Source organism: Mus caroli, unplaced genomic scaffold (genome assembly GCF_978045245.1).
Source record: "Mus caroli unplaced genomic scaffold, Mus_caroli_1 scaffold_4, whole genome shotgun sequence".
NCBI classification, from domain to species: Eukaryota; Metazoa; Chordata; class Mammalia; order Rodentia; family Muridae; genus Mus; species Mus caroli.
The window spans coordinates 18,083,387-18,094,692 of NW_028227259.1; the positions used below are offsets into that span (position 1 = coordinate 18,083,387).

Below are 11,306 nucleotides of genomic sequence, written 5' to 3' on the forward strand. Positions count from 1 at the left end.
TGTCATTTATTATCTAGGTTCTTACTTTTTGGTTGTAGTGGTAGTGGTATTTTTAGGGGGAATGGGTGGGGGTGGTCAGAGATAGCTTCCATATATCTCAAGACCTTGTCTACAATTATCAATACCATAGCAAATATAGTTTCCTTGCTCTTCACAATCATAAGAAGCATGGAAAATGAGCAAATACATGAGTTCTGGTGACAACACCATGATCATGGACCCAGACAAGGCCATTGGAATCTACCCAATCACAGACATTAGAATGGACGTTGGTGGCAGCACAGCAAACAGTCATCAACTTGGATTCTGGTTGCCAAATGGCTCTTGGTGGTAACAAGGACCATGGATATCAACAGAAACCCTCACTTCCAGGTTCAGTCAGGCCTTGGACCCTGATGAGACCCTCAGTGGCAATATGAGTGCTGTGGGACATCACCATGACCCCAGGTGGTATTATAGGCCATTTAAATCAGTGTGGGCCTCAGCAGCATCCTGGTTTACATGGCTTCAGGTTTCAGCACAGATTACAGACATTTGCATAGTCCTCAGTGGTAATGTGTACTGGTCATCTGAGTCCCAAGCTGGTCAAAACCAAGTAGGGAGCAGGCAACCATGGGCATGGCTGGCTTGTCCAGATGTTGACTTTTCTGCTGGGTGTCCAACGCAGGACCTTGGAATCATCTTTGCCTTCGAGTTTTCAGTCTGTACGAGGGCTGGTGGGAAATATATGTGTGTAGTTATTTGTTTGTTTGTTACTGAAACAGGACTGTTTCATTCATTTGTAAGTAATCAGTGAATTCACCAGGCTCCTGCCCAACTTAGAGGGCAGCTATGACAGTCAGGAAGCTTCTGCTCCCAGGCAATGGATTCTGCTGTTATGTCTGTGTTGTATATATATACATTGGATCCAGTAGGAATCAGGGTTCTGTGAGCCTGGTAAGTTTCCTGAGGTTCCTGAGACTGGCGAGATTATGCCTTCCAGCTTCATATGACCCCCTTGAGTCTCCAGCAAGGGATGATTCAGTTCATAGGAAAAGGCTGCACAGTAGCAATTCTTTCAATTTCCTTAATTCCTCATCATTTTTGGAAAGTGAAAGTCCATCAGAAAAAAATTGGACTTTGTAAGAATATATTTTCCAGTGCTGTCATTCAGTTTAGAAATATGGACCACTCTCAAATCATCTTACAAGACTTCAGCATACACTCACTGTTTATCTGTCAATCCTGCTTGTTCCTTGTTAACTAGGATAAGAGATGGACAAGACTATTGAATACTTCACTCACTCAGTAGCACTATAGGACAGGTGTATACATGAGCATGTAACAAGATGTACAAGACTCTACAAAATCAAGCCAGACCAAAAAAATACAAGCATGCATTAGGGAGAGACTCATTAAGCCCTATTCCTAACTAAGGAGCCATGGGAATGTATCATTGATGAAGAAAGGGATAATCAACAGGTTTCAGGGAAGTACTTCCTGAGAGTCTACCCATTTTCTAGTTTATAGCCTAACACTTATATACATACAGCCAAAACTGAGTGAATGCAGTGGGTTTGATAAAATATCACAGGAAATTATGAAGGAATACGGATTAGGAAATAAACATAATTAGAGGGAAAGCAATGGGGTTTAGATTAGATGAAACATACTACCTGCATGTGTGAGATTCTCAAACAATAAAAAGAAAAATCGAATTAAAGAGCAGAAGTGTTCTATCACACACCTCTCACATTTCTGTTCTTTTGTTGCATTCCCTTTCCTCCTTTCTAAGAAGGCACTGACCTGATGTTATTATTATGGTTCTAAATTTTCTAGAGTTTCCCATTAAACATGACTTAACTAAGGGCCACAAAGGTTCCTGTCTTCGGTCTTTATTTCTGATTGTTCTTCCGTTCTACATGCAACAATGTAATTTTACTTTGTTTTCCTGAATTATAAACTTACATCTTCTGAGTGTCATAATTTGTTTTCCTATCTGCCCTTATTTTTGGTTTGTTATTATTACGGATGATATTGTTGTGAATACTCCCATTCAAGTGTTTTATGTGTAAATGTATTTTCATACATCTTCAGTAAATATGTAGATGTATAATTGCTGGGACATGTGCTGTGTTCAAGTTTCCCTTTGTCAACCACTGCCACAGTGGTCCATGATGTGCATGTATCCTTTTGCCTTCGCAGTAGCAGTGCTGGGAGATTCCATTCTCACTGCAGCTGGATTTCTCAGCAGCAGGACTCGGGACATTTTGTGGTGAAAAATTGTTTGTTGTGTAAACTTCCCTGTGCATTTTATGTGAGCCACAGCATCTTTGCATTCTCACACTGTAAAGGGCAAGCAAGAGTAGTCACAGGCCTCATTCCACTCACAGCAGGAATTGCTTCCAGACACTGCTGTGTGCTCCCCAGAGGCAAGAGTTTTCTCAAGGGAAAGACTATTGTTCTTCATTATTAGTAAGTATGGGGTCATTCATAAATAAACTTCACAGCAGTTAATTTTACCAGGTATGTGTGGGAAGAGTACTGTATCATTCTGCTGTTTGCCACAGTGTGGGTCTTGCTTTACAGAATGCTGCTGTTGGGAGACAGTTGGCAATTGTAAGGAGTATTGCCTAGAGGAAGGTGTTTAGATCATAAAGGCCAAATCTTCACATCAAAAGCTTGGACCATAGTGAAGCAGTTTATAGGCACACACCATTTAATATTTGTGACCAGTGTCTGTCACTCACGCCAGGAATGCTGTAAGTACAAAACAAAGGAAAGACAAGAGTAACTTTTTATTTACCATAGCCATGTAGGAGTAATTACTGGAATGGAAACAAAAACACTAGGGCCTTCTGTGCTGAGATATGGTGCCAGTGGAGCAAATGGTGAGTGTCCCAGTGCTAAGTGCCCAGAATGCTTCTGGGTACCTGGGTTGAAGATGAAGGGTTTAAGGTATCAGCAAGTGACTGGTAAGATTGAAAAGGCCATGTCTTCTAATGAGAACAGGACATGAAGGCTGAAGTTGGATGTCTCTGGAATTAATCTGCTGCCTATAGTTGAGGGCTGATTCCTGGAGGCTGGCTCCAGAGAACTCCCTGTCTGAAGCAGAAGCCTTAGACTCAGAGAGCTTGCAGAGTGTCCATCTCCTGTGAGCTCCTTAAGGAGTGGAAGCCTCAGGCCCAGGCAATCTGGGGGAGAAATCCTCAGGCAGAGCCAGGACTCTTGCACTGAAATAGTTTTCTTTCTCACTCCTCCAAGTTCCACTGTTAAAAAAAAAAAAAAAAGATTGATGCCTCAGGCAATGCTGCATTTAGTGAGAAACCAGCTAGTCTTTGATTGGCTAAAGGTAGGGTACAATAATGAGGTGAGCTTTAGGACCAATCAGGGAGGAGTTGTCATACTCCTAGAAAGTTTCTGGTTTTTCAAAATGGTGGTAATCTTTGCAGGCTTCCAACTGCCATTCATGACTTGGTCATTCTAGGGCTCTAATAAGTCAAAAGCAAGCACTTAACATAGTAAAAATGGCTCTCCTGCAGAAAGCAATCTACAGATTCAATGCAATTCCCATCAAAATTCCAAATCAATTCTTCACTGAGTTGGAAAGGGCAATTTGCAAATTCATCTGGAATAGCAAAAAAAAAAAAAAAAAAAAAAAAAAAAACCTAGGCTATCAAAAACTATTCTCAACAATAAAAGAACCTCTGGGGGAATCATCATGCCTGACCTCAAGCTGTACTACAGAGCAATTGTGGTAAAAACTGCATGATACTGGTACAATGAGAGACAGGTAGATCAATGGAATAGAAATGAAGACTCAGAAATGAACCCATACACCTATGGCCACTTGATTTTGACAAGGAAGCTAAAACCATCCAGTGGAAGAAAGACAGCATTTTCAACAAATGGTGCTGGCACAACTGGTTATAATGTAGAAAAATGGGAATTGATCCATTTCTATCTCATTGTACTAAGGTCAAATCTAAGTGGATCAAAGATCTCCACATAAAACCAGAGACACTTAAATTTATAGAGGAGAAAGTGGGGAAAAGTCTCAAAGATATGAGCACAGGGGAAAAATTCCTAAACAGAACAGCAATGGCTTGTGCTGTAAGATCAAGAATTGACAAGTGGGACCTCATAAAATTGCAAAGGTTCTTTAGGGCAAAAGATAATGTCAATAAGACAAAAAGGACACCAACAAATTGTGAAAGAATTTTTACCAATCCTAAATCTGATATATACAAAGAGCTCAAGAAGCTGAACTCCAGAAATTCAAATAACCCCATTTAAAAATGCAGCTCAGAGCTAAACAAAGAATTCTCAACTGAGGAATACCAAAGGGCTGAGAAGCACTGGAAAAAAATGTTCAACATCCTTAATCATCAGGTAAATGCAAATCAAAACAACCCTGAGATTCTACCTCACACCAGTCAGAACTGCTAAGATCAAAAATGCAGGTGGCAGCAGATGCTGGCAAGGATGTGGAGAAAGAGAAACATTCCACCATTGCTGGTGGGATTGCAAGCTGGTATGACCACTCTGGAAATCAGTCTGATGGTTCCTCAGAAAATTGGACATAGTACTACTGGAGGATCCCGCAATACCTCTCCTGGGCATATATCCAGAAGATGTTCCAACCGGTAAGAAGGACACATGCTCCACTATGTTCATAGCAGCCTTATTTATAATAGCCAGAAGCTGGAAAGAGCCCAGATGCCCCTCAGCAGAGGAATGGACACAGAAAATGTAGTACATTTACACAATGGAGTACTACTCAGCTATTAAAAAGAATGAATTTTTGGAATTCCTAGGTAAATGGTTGGACCTGGAGGGCATCATCCTGAGTGAGGTAACCCAATCACAGAAGAACTAGCACAATATGTACTCACTGATAAGTGGATATTGGCCCAGAAACTTAAAATACCCAAGATATAAGATACAATTTGCAAAACACATGAAACTCAAGAAGAATGAAAACCAAAGTGTGGACACTTTGCCCCTTCTTAGAATTGGGAACAAAACACCCATGGAAGGAGTTACAGAGACAAAGTTAGGAGCTGAGATGAAAGGATTGACCATCTAGAGACTGCCATATCCGGGGATCCATCCCATAATCAGCCTCCAAACGCTGATACCATTGCATACACTAGCAAGATTTTGCTGAAAGGACCCAGATATAGCTGTCTCTTGTGAGGCTATGCACGGGCCTAGCAAACACAGAAGTGGATGTTCACAGTCAGCTATTGGATGGATCACAGGGCTCCCAATGGAGAAGCTAGAGAAAGTACCCAAGGAGCTAAAGGAATCTGCAACCCTATAGGTGGAACAGCAATCTGAACTAACCAGTAACGCCAGGTGCTCATGTCTCTAGCTGCATAATTATCAGCATATGGCCTAGTTGGCCATCAGTGGAATGAGAGGCCCATTGTTCTTGCAAACTTTATATGCCTCAGTACAGGGGAACATCAGGACCAAGAAATAAGTGGGGGTGGGTAGGAGAATGGGGTGGAGGATATGGGGAACTTTTGGGATAGCAGTGGAAATGTAAATGAAACAAATACCTAATAAAACATAAATAAATAAAATAAAGATAAACATATATATATACATATAGAATGTGTACATATTAGTGTATACACACATACACACTCACACACACACATGCACACACACATTCTTTGATTAAATATCCTGTCATTTTTTAATATTAGTTCCTTCCCATTATCAAATTTTCTTCTTCACAGTTTCACCTCCTTATTTTATGTCTGTGTGTGAGTGGGTGATTTGTCTATAGCAAATTATTTTTTAAAATTAAAGCATCCCACAAAAAATAAAAGACAAACATATTATTTTGCAATAAAAAATAAAATTTTCATAACAATAGGAGATATATCAGACATAACTATAAAAATGGGAAGATAATACTTTTAACAAATACACAGACCAGACTAATACTTCCCTCATTTAATCTATTCTTTAAAACTTAAGAACTGAAGAGATTAAACTAAATAGAAAATGGATAGAAGGCTCAAACAAAATTGAAAAATAATTCTCATTATCAGGAAGATCTAAATAAAATGTGGTTAAATTTCTCATTTATCAAATTGGTCAAATATTTTTAAAGATTTATTTATTATATATAAGTACACTGTAGCTGTCTTCAGACAGACCAGAAGAGGGCATCAGATCTCAGTACAGATGATTGTGAGCCACCATGTGGTAGCTGGAAATCAAACTCAGAACCTCTGGAAGAGCAGTCAGTGCTCATAACTGCTGAACTATCTCTCTAGTCCCAGTCAAATATTTCATTGTAAACTTTTCATACTTCTATAAATCTTGGGGTATAAATTAATGTTATTGGTTATTGAGTATATAATAGAGTAACTAATATAATTTTTATTATATCTATAACCTCAAACATTTAATAGGTTTTAGATTTTTGAAAATTTAAAATATAACATCTGGGCTAAGATTTTTCAAACCTATGTTAATAAAGGTTCTCCAATGCTTCCAACCCTGCTTCTAGTCCAGCATCCAAAGGTAGGGGAGAAAAGATGGTAAATAGGACAAGGGGATGTGGTCCTGTTTAGTAGTAGTTCTTTGGGCAATTCCAATTTCCATGTGTCAAGATATACAACATTATTTAAAAGTAAAATTCCCTTCTTTCTTCATAATGTCACCACAGGACCTCTGTTATAATTTCTGTAAGCTAAGTATATCCAGAATTTTCCCAGCTATGTATAGAGGTCCTTGTCATATTAAATTCAACTTCTCCAGCATCATGTGCAGGAAACCATGCTCACTTATGTGACTCTAGTTTCTTCATCGGTGATCACCTGAATAACAAGGGTGCATCTTCCACAGTCTTTTGCGAATCACCTTGAAACTTGTCCTCCTGTACCATATTCACATGAAAATTGTCACTTCTGTCACCTGTTAAGTCTGTCCCTGATGACTGAACCAGCCTCAATAAGTATGCTCAAAAGTCTAAATTTGTTGGTATTGTAAAGAATAATAGTAACTATTGTGTTGAGCGAATTTACAGATAACAATTGTAATTGTTCTTCTGTGAACATATATGTGCCGTTTATAACAGGCTACATAATTCTGTAGCACCAAGAAGCCACCCATTTTTAGTGAAGAGAAGTTTGTCTTGCTTTCCTTAATCTCTTTTGTAACTTGTGTCTTTGTCTCTAATCTGTGTCCGTCCCATATTTCTGAGTCTATACTTTTCAAAATTCCTCCTAAGAAGTACTTCTGGTTACTGTAGCTTCTGTGTCCTATGGAAAGAGTACACAGTGAGTGGAAGATTTTCAATGAAACCAGGACATATTCTTCCTTTTTACAGTAGATAACCCTTGGGCTTTTTCTTTGTTTTCTTATATTTTTGAGGTTACAACACAATTACCTAATTTCCCCTGTCCTCCCTCTAACACTGCCATATACCTATCCTCATTCTATTTAAAATTCATGGCCTTTCTTTATTTTATCTTTCTTTTTTTCTCCCTCAAGGGCTCAAAGAGATATATACTATTGCCAGAAAAAAATGAGAAAAAATTTAAATAATATTAACAACCACCATAAATAAGAGAAGACGAGTAAGACTAAATATTACATAGCAGGTATCATGTTGTATATTTAAACTATACAATGTCCTTATAAGATAAACATATGTCATAACTTAAAATTTTCTATGCATTTTACTAATTAATTTGTTTAAAATTTAACTTTATTAATTGTATCATAATCTTCATAAAATCCATATATGTAATTAAATTGGTAAAAAGTCTGATATATGGACATAATTTAAATAACAGAAATCTAGGCAATAATATATTTCTTAGGTATATACTGTCTAAAATAAAAGCCAATATTTTATCTTAATAAAATTTTATCTTATTTCGAACAGATATTCTGTACACTCCATCCTAGGGCACATTCTAGGTGGCAAGGCATAATTCATAGAATGATAAAATTCAATTTAGAAATGAAAACAGATGCCATACACATACAAATCTGATCTATATCAAAGATTTTACAATTTATATAATTTACAATACTTATAAACAAGATTTATACATACACAAGTCATTGAGGATACTAAATCAAATACATGTAAATATAGATATGTGAAAAGAGAAGTGTATATTTCATATAGTGTTTCAGAAATCTTAGCACTTACTTACTCTGATACTGAGCACTGTGGAATGATGGGTATTTGTGAGTGAGCCTAATCATGAACCCTGATCATACACACTTAGCAATCCTCCTCCCAGGTCTGCCCCCAACTCTTGGAAAACACATCCCACTGTTGCTGCCAAAAAAGGAGGAAAGGAGGAGGAGGAAGAAGAAACACAACTGATTTAGGTTCTCATGGACACACTGGAGCACAGTCAACTTCCATTGATCATCTCCATAAAGAAAACTGAATGCTTCCCCACCAGCACCCCCTCTAGAAGACATCAATCGTGGAGAACCTCACTTCAGCATCATTACCACAGTTTTTAGGAGTTCTCTTAGATGGATTTCTGCTTATTTGGTGTGGACAAGAGTAGCAGTTGTCACAGAAACCTTCTAATGTCCCTCCTCTTCAAATGTGAATTTGCAGTCATTCACATACCACTTCAAAAGTAGATTCCACTCCCTATCAGTAGCTTGTGGTAGTGAGATGTCTCACAGCAAATTCTCAGGCATGGGTCCTTGGGCTTCCTGCCTCGCAAGCATAGCAGCTGGCATCCTGGGAAAGTGAAGAGCTTTCCTAAGGATGAGGCTTCTGAGCCTGTTCACCTCACAGCTTTCTGGGGTACAAGGCTGCCAAGACCCACATTGTCCAGGAAGTTGATAGGCCAGGATCTAAGGTGAACAAGAAAGAAGTTGTGGAGGCTGTGACCATTATGGAACACTCCCCACCCCCACCCCCCACCCCCCACCCCCAGTGGTGGTTGTGGGCATTGTGGGATATGTTGAGAGCCCATGAGGCCTCCGAACCTTCAAGACTGTATTTGCTGAGCACATCAGCAAAGAGTGTAAAAGGTGCTTCTATAAGGATTGGCACAAGTCTAAAAGAAGGCTTTCACCAAGTACTGTAAGAAATGGCAGGATGACACAGGCAAGAAGCAGCTGGAGAAGGACTTCAGCAGCATGAAGAAGAACTGACAGGTCATCCGCATCATTGCCCACACTCAGATGCGTCTGCTTCCTCTGCACCAGAAGAAGGCACACTTGATGGAGATCCAGGTGAGTGGAGGCACTGTGGCTGAGAAGCTAGACTGAGCCCAAGAAAGGCTGGAGCAGCAGGTTCCTGTGAACCAGGTGTTTGGGCAGGATGAAATGATGGATGTCATCGACGTGACAAAAGGCAAAGGGTACAAAGGGGTAACCAGTCGTTCGCATACAAAGAAACTGCCCGGAAAGACCCATCCAGGTTTGCACAAAGTTGCCTGTATTGGAGCCTGGCACCCTGCCCGTGTCGCCTTCTCTGTGGCTCGAGCTAGGCAGAAAGGCTACCATCACCGAACAGAGATTAACAAGAAAATTTACAAATTGGTCAAGGCTACCTCATCAAGGATGGCAAACTGATCAAAAACAATGCATCTACTGACTATGACCTGTCTGACAAGAGCATCAACCCACTGGGTGGCTTTGTCCATTATGGTGAGGTGACCAATGATTTCATCATGCTCATAGGCTGTGTATTTACTCTTCGTAAGTCCTTGCTGGTCCAGACCAAATGTCGGGCCCTGGAGAAGATTGACTTGAAGTTCATTGACACCACATCCAAATTTGGCCAAGGTCGATTCCAGAACATGGAAGAGAAGAAAGCATTCATGGGACCACTCAAGAAAGATCGCATTGCTAATGAGGAAGGAGCTTGATTCCAGGACCACTTTGTGCAGATGGTGGGGTCTCACCAATAAAATATTTATAGTTAAAAAGAAAAGTAGCTTCCTTGTGCTTTCCAGTGAGTGAGTGGGCATATGGATCATGAACGTCCATATAGTTTTTGATAACAGCATGGACCATGGACAACATTTATTGCAAAAAGCCTTTCCTTTGTTTCATCAACATAGAAAGGGACACTGCAATGATGGTTAGAACAGAACCTAGTAATCAAGGCAGTATGTAGCATGAGGAAGACAAGCCCATGAGGAAAGGTAAAGAGACAGAAACTTCTTTCTTTTCTTTCTCTCTTTCTTTCTTTCTTTCTTTCTTTCTTTCTTTCTTTCTTTCTTTCTTTCTTTCTTTCTTTCTTTCTTTCTTTCCTTTCTTTCTCTTTCTTTCTTTCTTTCTTTCTTTCTTTCTTTCTTTCTTTCTTTCTTTTTTATTAGATATTTTTTATATCCATTTCAAATGCTATCCCCAAAGTCCCCTACACCCTCCCTCCCCCCACTCCCCTACCCACTCACTCCCACTTCTTGGTCCTGGCATTCCCCTGTATTGGGTCATATAAAGTTTGCAATACCAAGGGGCCTCTCTTCCCACTGATGGCCAACTGGGCCATCTTCTGATACATATGCAGCTAGAGATAAGAATCTGGGGGTACTGGTTAGTTCATATTGTTGTTCCATCTATAGGATTGCAGTCCCCTTTAGCTCCTTGGGTACTTTCTCTAGCTCCTCCATTGGGTGCCCTATGTTTAATCCTATAGATGACTGTGAGCAACAACTGTATTTGCCAGACACTGTCATAGCCTCACAACAGACAGCCATATCAGGGTCAAGAGAAAGCTGTGGTTGATTATTTCTGCAGGCACTGGTTTCAACTAAGTGTCAACCATTCTGAACATCTGTGCTTTGACCACAGGAAGGCTTTGGCATTCCTCTGAGCCTGATCCAAGGAAGGCTTTGTCATTTCTCTAGCTATAAGACACTGCAATGCCAGCCAGGTTATGGTAGCACAGGCCTTTAATCTCAGCACTTGGAAGGTAGAGACAGGTGGATTTTTGAGTTCGAGGCCAGCTTGGTCTACAGAGTGAGTTCCAGGACAACCAGGGCTATACAGAGAAACACTGTCTCAAAAAACAAACAAACAAACAAAACAGAACAAAACAAAAACAGACAAAAAAGACACTGCAATGCCTAACAAACAAGGCTGTGCTTATGTCAACAGTACACATTCACTCAGGAGTTTGCTTGCTTCCCACACCATGTTGCACTATATTTAAAACCACAAATTTTATAAATGACATTTTACAATAAAACAATATTGCATATTTACACTGAACTCAATACAAAGTAGCATCTTGTATCTTAATCTCTCAATTTTAAGAAAATGGGCAAAATAACCTTATAAACCATAATACTGATTGCCAGCTGTCTTAG

The 11,306-nt window shown here is 39.6% G+C and overlaps 1 pseudogene; it reads left to right on the forward strand.

Moving 5' to 3' along the window:
* The first annotated feature begins 208 nt into the window (after nucleotides 1-208).
* On the forward strand, nucleotides 209-9,903 carry LOC147004960 (large ribosomal subunit protein uL3 pseudogene; annotated as a pseudogene).
* Nucleotides 9,904-11,306: the final 1,403 nt, after the last annotated feature.